Source organism: Triticum dicoccoides, chromosome 2A (genome assembly GCF_002162155.2).
Source record: "Triticum dicoccoides isolate Atlit2015 ecotype Zavitan chromosome 2A, WEW_v2.0, whole genome shotgun sequence".
Classification (NCBI taxonomy): Eukaryota; Viridiplantae; Streptophyta; class Magnoliopsida; order Poales; family Poaceae; genus Triticum; species Triticum dicoccoides.
The window spans coordinates 65,991,437-65,999,836 of NC_041382.1; the positions used below are offsets into that span (position 1 = coordinate 65,991,437).

General features: G+C 43.7%; 2 long non-coding RNA genes across 2 annotated transcripts in view; both read right to left on the minus strand.

The window, feature by feature from the left end:
* Window positions 1-5,040: 5,040 nt before the first annotated feature.
* LOC119358956 lies at window positions 5,041-7,259 on the minus strand. Its single transcript, XR_005172340.1, has 3 exons — window positions 7,157-7,259; window positions 5,725-5,842; window positions 5,041-5,631 (listed from the first exon to the last, which is right to left on the minus strand). It is a non-coding gene; the product is annotated as an uncharacterized LOC119358956 (long non-coding RNA).
* A 78-nt stretch (window positions 7,260-7,337) lies between these two features.
* The window catches only part of LOC119358957, a 2,333-nt gene continuing 1,270 nt past the window's right edge, over window positions 7,338-8,400 (minus strand). Inside the window, exons 2-3 of the long non-coding RNA XR_005172341.1 lie at window positions 7,592-7,614; window positions 7,338-7,434 (exon numbers count right to left, since the gene is read on the minus strand). This is a non-coding gene — a long non-coding RNA (uncharacterized LOC119358957). The remainder of the gene's footprint in view (window positions 7,435-7,591; window positions 7,615-8,400) is intronic.

Here is an 8,400-nt window from a genome sequence, read left to right on the forward strand (position 1 = left end):
GAGGCGTAGCTGACAACTGATCCTGTTAAATGTGCAATGTGCATCGTTCATTTTCTTCAGGTACTTTTCCAGGAAATCCAGTTCTATGTTTTTTGCTTGGCATGAATGAATGAAGTGATTACCTTGTACGGTTGTACCGGAGTATGATTGCAGCAGCTCAGTAGTGAGCATGCACCCTGCAGCAACAATTAGCTAGTTACTTTAACAAGCCCAGTCTATATTTCATAAAAATTTCAACTGTTATCGGCTGAGTTTTACTCGCATTCAGAAATTGGTCTTTCTTCACTTTCCTACATGCAGCAGCATATCAGTGTTGTATGCTTGGTCTCTTTGATTCACCGCATATTGTAATAGTACTGCAAATCATAATTTATGCAATACAATTGTTCATATACTTTCCACTGACTTGAAATGTACTTGTCTTACAGTATTTAGGACTTTTTTTTATAATTTAGGCTCAAATTCGGCGTCGTCCTTTTCGCACAGATTTGGCTTTGGTGTCGGTCAAATTTAACTGTTGTTACGCTAATGTTTTCTTGAGTTACTAGTAGTAGTAGTTTTTGCAGTGAAATGTAAGCTCTTTTTACAGTGCAAATATTGAAGATTTACATATTGTAGTACAGTAGTAGTCTTTCTTGTCCAAATCGTAATGCTTCTCTGTACTTGTTGATCTTTTCAGTCTGAACTTATTCACTCGGCTCAGGATTTTTGTTTTGTAACATCATGGATGATGCATTTCTTTATATTTGAATGTAAGCTCTTTTTAAAAGTGTTGGCATACATGAACTGCAGTGTCCAAGCAATTGTATTTTTGGTGCTGAGAGGTTGTCGATCGGGCTTAACACATGTACACTAATCGTATTCGTAACCGTAACCGTAACACGATTCTTCAGCAGGATCTTTCACAGGTTTATCCATCGGCAGCTGGCACACCCGAAAGCCGGCGGCCGTGGCCGGCAGGTTCTTCCTCCGGAACGACTCGGCTCTCCACACCCCAACCTTGTGGCAGAGGTGGTCCGGCCAGAACTGGCTGCCGTCGTCGACGTGCATCTCCTCGAGCACCATTGCGTTCTCCGCGACGAACTTGGCGAGCTGCGTCGGGAAGCAGTTCACCTCCTTGGCCTTGAACCGCAGCGTCACCTTCCGGAGGCTCGTCTGCAGACAGCGGAACGTCAGAGGGTCCGGGAGCTCCGACACCCAGCCAAGCTCCACGGCCGACGACCTGCACGCGAGCTTCTCGAACCTCTCCATGGACTCGTCGAAGGGGTCCTTGTACTCGTCTTGGTCCCAATGGTCGCATTGCTTGCCCAACCTGAGCCGGAGCTCGGACATCACCCAGGAGCGGAGAAGCCTCGCCGTTGCCACGGCTGTCTTGCTGTTCTTGTGCCACCAGTACTCTCCTTCTAGTTCGAGGAGCTTGAGGTTTGGGAACGTTGGCAGGATGACCCCGCCGTCCTTATCCTCGTCGGCGGCGATGATGTCTTCGATGCTCTGGAGGTGCACCTTGAGGGCCCTCGTGCTGGAGAAGTTTGCGATTATGCGCGATGGCGGCTCGTAACTGAAGGCCCAGCTATGGCTACTGTGATGGCGGCGAGCCACATCGAGATCGACTCGCGCGAGCCCCGGTGCCGGCGATGTGAGCGAGAGCTTGACGGGGTATCCCTGGAACCGGAAGAAGCGGAGGCTGGGCATGTCGAGCTCGATGCCGCTGCCGCCAGCGGCGGACGCCTTGACCTCCTTCTTGTCGACAAAGGTCACGAGCACCAAGGCGGTGAGCGTCGGGCATCGGAGGCGAAGTGGCAGCATGAAGTAGTCCCAGTCGTTCAATCTCTCGCCAGAACCAGCCGCCTTCTGTCTGACGTTCGCCAGAGCCAGGCTGGTGAGTGCCGGCGCGGCGTCGAGCATGTCTTGGAGATACCCCTCCAAGAAAAAGCAGTTACGCAGCGTCAGATCTGTCAGGCACGGGAAAGCCAGGCCCGAGGACGGCGCCGTCGACGGCGGCTCGAGGTTGCAGTTCGTGAGCTCCAGCACCCGGAGCGTGGCGGCGCACGGCAGGGATGCCAGTGGCGGGAAGTAACGGTCCTCTCTTGAGTGGCCCTTCTCGCAGCCGATGCTGAGCTCTTCCAGCCGCGACACAGCAGGGTCGGCCAGGAGTTCGGCGACCCTGTGGTCCGGTTCGGCATCGTCCCGCACCCTACGCCAGCTCTTTCTGTTGTAGTAGGCTCCTTCCTCCAGGAAGAGCTTGAGTGTCTTGAGGCCCGCACCATGGCAGCGCCGGCGGGAGCCGCGGCGCGGCCGACGGAGCGATGCGAGGATGTCGCGGGCGTCTTGGAAGAAAGGCTCAAGCCTCCGAGTAGAGTAGGGCCTGGTGTCGAGGTTGAGGAAGCTGGTCCGGTGCCACACGGATCGCCACCGGCGTGAGAGGAGGGCAGTGGCCGCGGCCTCGTGCGTTGGCGCGAAAGACAGGATGCGCGCGAGCACGTCGTTTGGGAGGGCTGAGAGACGGTCGGCGGCAGCCATTGTGGATGCCAACGTACGTCGCGGGTTGGAGTCTTGGAGACTTGGAGCTCCATATTTATTTATGGATGTGCACGTCGACGATTCAGTCCGTTTGGGTTTTGGAACGGATACGTACGCCGCGCGCCGACCTGCATTGCCGTTCATAATCCAGGTCGAGTCAGTTTGTGGTACTATTATTCACGGAAAGAAAATTATACTATTACTATTACAACTTATGGTTCCTTCCACAAGAAGAAGTACATCACGAGCTTAGCACCTTCTCTTGTTCAGAATTTCAGTGAAGGCTGGTTGAGCAGAGATAAATATCTGGAAACAATTAGGACTGGTGTCTTGTGATGTTTTTGACTAAGTAATTTACGGACAAGATGATCGTGTCACTAAGCATATTTGAAATTGCCTCCAAAAGACAGATTGTGCAGCCCAAAAATCATGAGAAAAATTACACAAAAATCATGGGTTATTATGTCAGATAAGAAATTAGTTGACACCCTAATTGATATAAACTCAATACTGATCAATCTGATTTTCCAAAAAATAAGAAAAAGCAACTTTGAATTCCTTAAAAATAACAATGAAATTCTTGATTGCTTGAGACAAATTGAACCAAGGGTAACCTTGTGACTTTTTGCCAATAATGTCTATTTTTGACATGCAAATATCCACTTAATAATTCATCAAGCGCAATGCATCTTCCGGGAAGAGATAGAGGTAGGTGGCAAAGATCACAACTTAGTAGACGACATCGACGACAATAGCTCCTTTCTCTTCGTCAATTTTCCCCATTGCTTCTTGAAGGATTGGGAAAACCATAATTGACAACTCCTAAACAATCACAGTTGTCGGGGCTTTTCGGTGTAAGTTATTTGGCTTGGACATGACATGTTATTCCCGCATCCAGGGGGAGTACGTTCTATGGGATGATTTCTTAGATGTATTACCCTATCCCCAGTGTTTTAGTGGAGCATTCAAATCGGATTCTGTCTAACGCGAACAGGGGCGGTGGCTCATGGATCCCATTGGAACAGCACGAAGTTCAAGCCCTCGGACTGGCGGGTCATGAATCCTGACGATGTAGGGGGGAAGAAGGATCTTGATGGGGAACGCCAAGCAAGGCAAGCCTCATGAAGGAGGGAAAATATGAAGGAGAACCTAGGTACCGGCGCACCCTATATGCAAAAAAAAAAGTAATTCAAAAAAAGTTCAAAAAATTCCAAATCTTTTCTGGTATCAAACATGATCAAGTATTATAGTCTTATAAAAAGATTCGTCAGAAAATGACTTCCGTTGTATCCTGGGTCGAAGATTTGACAAAAAAGCTATATTCAAGTACTATTCATGCTATATTGTCGTCATATACTTGTCTTTTTTGCCCTGAAGTCAATAAGAATCATTTCTTATCTAAATTTTTTATACGAGTACAATACTTGATCATGTTTGATTCTAAAAAAGATTTCAAAATTTTTGAACTTTTTCTGAATTACTATTTTTTTTACATATATAGGATGCGCGGATACCAGAGAGCACCAAGTTCCCGTCCCATGAAGGAGCCACTAATTCTGCTGCTGATTTATGAGGACGCACGAGGAAGAAGCTGGATACTATATGTTTTTTTATTAACTCCTGGATACGATATGTGTGAAGGAGAAGTCCGACACTTTCCTATTTGTTTTTGTGGGCTGCGACGCTTTCAACATTGGATAAGATAATCAAGCCCGGGCTCAAGTCACGTGCACGTGAACGACGTAGGAGAACACAACACATATGCCCGTGCGTTGCAACGGGAGAAAAAAAAATCTCGCATGCTTCAAGTGACTCATCCATGTTACCACTCTCTTCGTGACCATGGTCACATTGTCCACCTCACAACGAACATGAAAATTTCAAGGGCAACGAGCTTGGTCATCACACTCTAGCACGCTGCTTTCGAAAGACCTTACGGTGCGTCACAATGGAAAAAGTTATCCACATATGTAGCCTCCGTCCTAAAGAACAGAATACAACTAAACTGATAAATATGTACCTAATTGTTTGTCACAGCGAACAACACAAATTATGTTAGCTATGGTTGAATAGAAATTTAATAATACAATTATTCTTAAAGCTAGCAAAAGTTTGATTAGCTGTTACCCCTGTGATAGAAATTTCGGAATTGAAGCACGTATTTTTTATGATATTTTTCTACAAAAAAATGTATTATTCAGTACATCAAAATATCCAGAATGGCAGTGGAAAGAAGCAAAAAAATATAAAATTATTCTTTATAAGAAAACTACATAAAATTTCATATGGCCCTAACCCAATAATAACACATAAAATCATGTGAAACATCTGATTAATTCTCTTCTAAAAATGAAGGATGTAAATAAAGAAAAAAGACAGATTAGTGAGAAAAATAACATATACCATGTATTTAATCAAACACTTTTTTCATGCATGTCTTCCTCACACCGCAAATGTTATAGTTAAACATATTCAATGATTCAAATACACATTAGTGCACTTTATTTGAAAGAGTCAAGTAACGATCAGAATAATGAATATATATACATAGATCTACCTAAGAAAGTAACAGTTTGTACCCGATAAATAATAAAGAAAATAAAGAATATGGCAGCTATAAATTTTGAAGACTTTTTTTTTGCCATCACATGGCTGGGCGCCTGGGCCGAAGTGTTTTCTATTCCTCATTCCTTGTTATCCTTGCTTACTAATTCCCGAGACAGTTCCTTAACACCCAGGAACTTCAAAGAGATATATAAATTGAAAGGGTTGAATATAAGAAACACAAGGTGGGACTATTTAATAATTTGAGGCCAGATAATCAATTAAGGGACGCGTCTAGGGAGCGGCCGGCTGCTCCCTAGCGTTCCCCAGCGGCCGCTATAAAAGGAAAGATTATGTCCCCCATCCCAGAAAAGGAAAACCCTCCCCCGATAGCAACAAAGACGTGTGAACCCAACAAAGCACGCATTGGACGTGGTCCCCAGGCCATCACGTGCCCTTCCCTCCCCTTCTGAAGCTCTCACACCTCTCTGGCCACCAACTTCTTTTTCCTCACGCCCCTACTTGACCCCACCTTGGGTTCCCAGGTCTGGATCTCCAATGCCAGAGCTGCCATGGCAGACGAATCAAAGTTAAATAACAGCTGATCTGGAACAATTTGGTGCAAAACAAGAGGAGAGAGGGTGATAGATCAGAACGTACCAGGCAGTAGGCACTAGCAAGGGTGAAAAAAAAGAGGTGATCCTTTTCTCCTCTTGTTCAGGTCCTTCCTCCTTGTCTTTCCCTTTCTCCCTCACAAAATTTCTCTTTGCAAAAATAGCTTCTCCATAGTTGTTGAAGATAACATAAACAGAGATCAAAACAGGGAGATCTGGTACTTGTGCTTTTTTATATGATTTTCATGCAACTACATCATGGGACAAGCCAATTTTTACAGCATGTGTGCAACAAAATGCGAAAATGTGCAAACATATAGGAGAGAGCACATAGAGTCGTATTCACACATAATGCAGAAGAATAGATGTCCATGTAGCAAAAAAAGTGTTGTAGCTACTATGAATAACTACCTACTAGACAAGAATCTGGTTTGCAAGTGTTTTTTTTTCTTTGATCTTTCCACACAGTAGTATATGTAACTTCATAGCTGAGAATTGTGTGCACAAATCTACAACAGCTCCTCCATCCCTATAACCAGTAAAACACACATTATGCAAAAATGAAGCCTTAGAAAAATGAACTAGTTCTGGGTTGCATCTGTGCAACTTAACCAACACGAGTGTGCAACTAACAACACTGCCATATCCATCTACTTGTGGGGTTGAATTTCAGTAGTTGGCATCTTCAACTCATAAAAAGTTGAAGATGCCAACTCATATAATTTCAGATTCATTTTGGTTTGGCTAAAATTTTGTATGCAAAATAAAAAAAAACTTATACTGGCTTGTGCAACTACATCATCTATTTTGTGCGACTGCAAGTACTCCTACATGCAATTCATATTGCATTTTTGTTCGACTATGTAATGAATTTTGAACTGATGAACATGATGAATTTAGCACGTCCGAGCACAAGAAATTGACAAAATAGTGAATTCTAAAAGATTACAATCTTCCAAATAAGTAGTGCAACTACATTCAAGTGCATCCACAAACCTAACAAATCAGTTACATGTGAATACATGAGGATGCTAACTACTAAATGATTCTTGTGCAAGTAAAGAAGTTGAAGATGTCTCCCTCAAAAAAAAAGTTGAAGATGCCAACTCATGTGGCATTGTTGTGCAACTATTAAGAAAAGTTGGGGATGCCAACTCCTGATGGTTCATGTGTAACTAAAATAGTTGAGGATGCCAACTCGGTGATATTATTGTTGGACTATTTAAAAAGCTGAGACTGCCAACTCCCAAATGGTTCTGGTGCAACTACGAAAGTTGAGGATTCTAACTCGTATGATACTGTTGTGCAACAATTCGAAAAGTTGAGGATACCAATTCTTAATTAATTCTTGTGCAACTATAAAAGTTCGGGATGCCAACATCTAGCTGGTTCTTGTGGAACTGCGTAAAAAATCACATCCCAGGCTTCTTTGTGTAGAAAAAAAGAAAAGAACAATGCATAATGCCATTTCATGTTACCTCAACAGCTGCTGCAAATGATGTGCCATCTCCATATACAACTCCCACCTGCGTGGTCGCCTTCCATTTCCACCGTTTCACAATGCGAAATTGGCCACCAACCTAAAGGATGAATGGAAAAAGTTACTTGTGTGTGTATGCAGGAAAGGGGAATGCACCCACACTGCTTGCTCGATACTTGCCTCATCATCCTATGCCTCCCCATCGATATCAGCATGACAAGACTGCCAACCGGCGGGCTGTTTTGAATTCTACCGAGAAGAACGGTTTGTAGACCTCTGCATGGAACAAACAGAATATAGAACATGGTCGGAAAACCCAAACAAATAGTTATTATAATTGAAAACAAAACTACTACCCACAAAAAAACTGCTACAATGATAAATGAAAAACAACGAAAAAGCGAACAAGCCTCTCCTTCACTAGGAGCCGCACCTCCTTGTACAACCATTTTTGGTCTGTTAAGAGGAAAGCGAACAAACAAATTAGTCGCAGCAACCAAATGTATAAAATTAAAAAATGAGCATGAACAATTGATATCAAAAAAAGTGCGATGAGGTAAGCAACTCATGCTGATTTTTCTAAGCACACCTACAAAACAAAACAAAAATGTGTGCAACTTGATGCACTGTATGGCCAACTGAGCAGACATTAGTGTGCAACCAAAAAAATTAGCATACACACTGCCTGAAGATGATGTAGGCACTAGAGCCAAAACTAAACTAGCCACCAACGGTGCAACTAGATAGTCCTTCCCTGTGAAACTGCATAAGTGTGGCAAAGCCAACTAGGATATGAACTGCTTAGATATGCACGCATACTCTTGGAAACAGGGCACACATGAGTGTGCAACCAAAAAACCACACACACACAAACTGCTTGAACATGGTTTCCACAGTGTATCCATCTGAATATCATCGACTGTGCAACTGGTTAGCCCTCATTGTGCAAATCATAAGTTTGGCTGGCCAACTAAGATACATATATGTGTGATCCAACTACATTTGCATTCCTATGCAACTGTTACAATAAACTAGCCAACTAATTACTTATATGCACGCAACTTAAGAGAAAACAAAGAAACCACACGGATGCATTTTCAGAGGGTTGAGCAAAAGCATCGAAACTATCCTCTTAGTACTCTTATTCTTATGTACTTCCTTCTATTCCAACTCAAATTGTTGCAAAAAGATATCAATAAATCGCCACGCTGGGATCAGACGGTTTGGCCAGGGGCGCGGGGG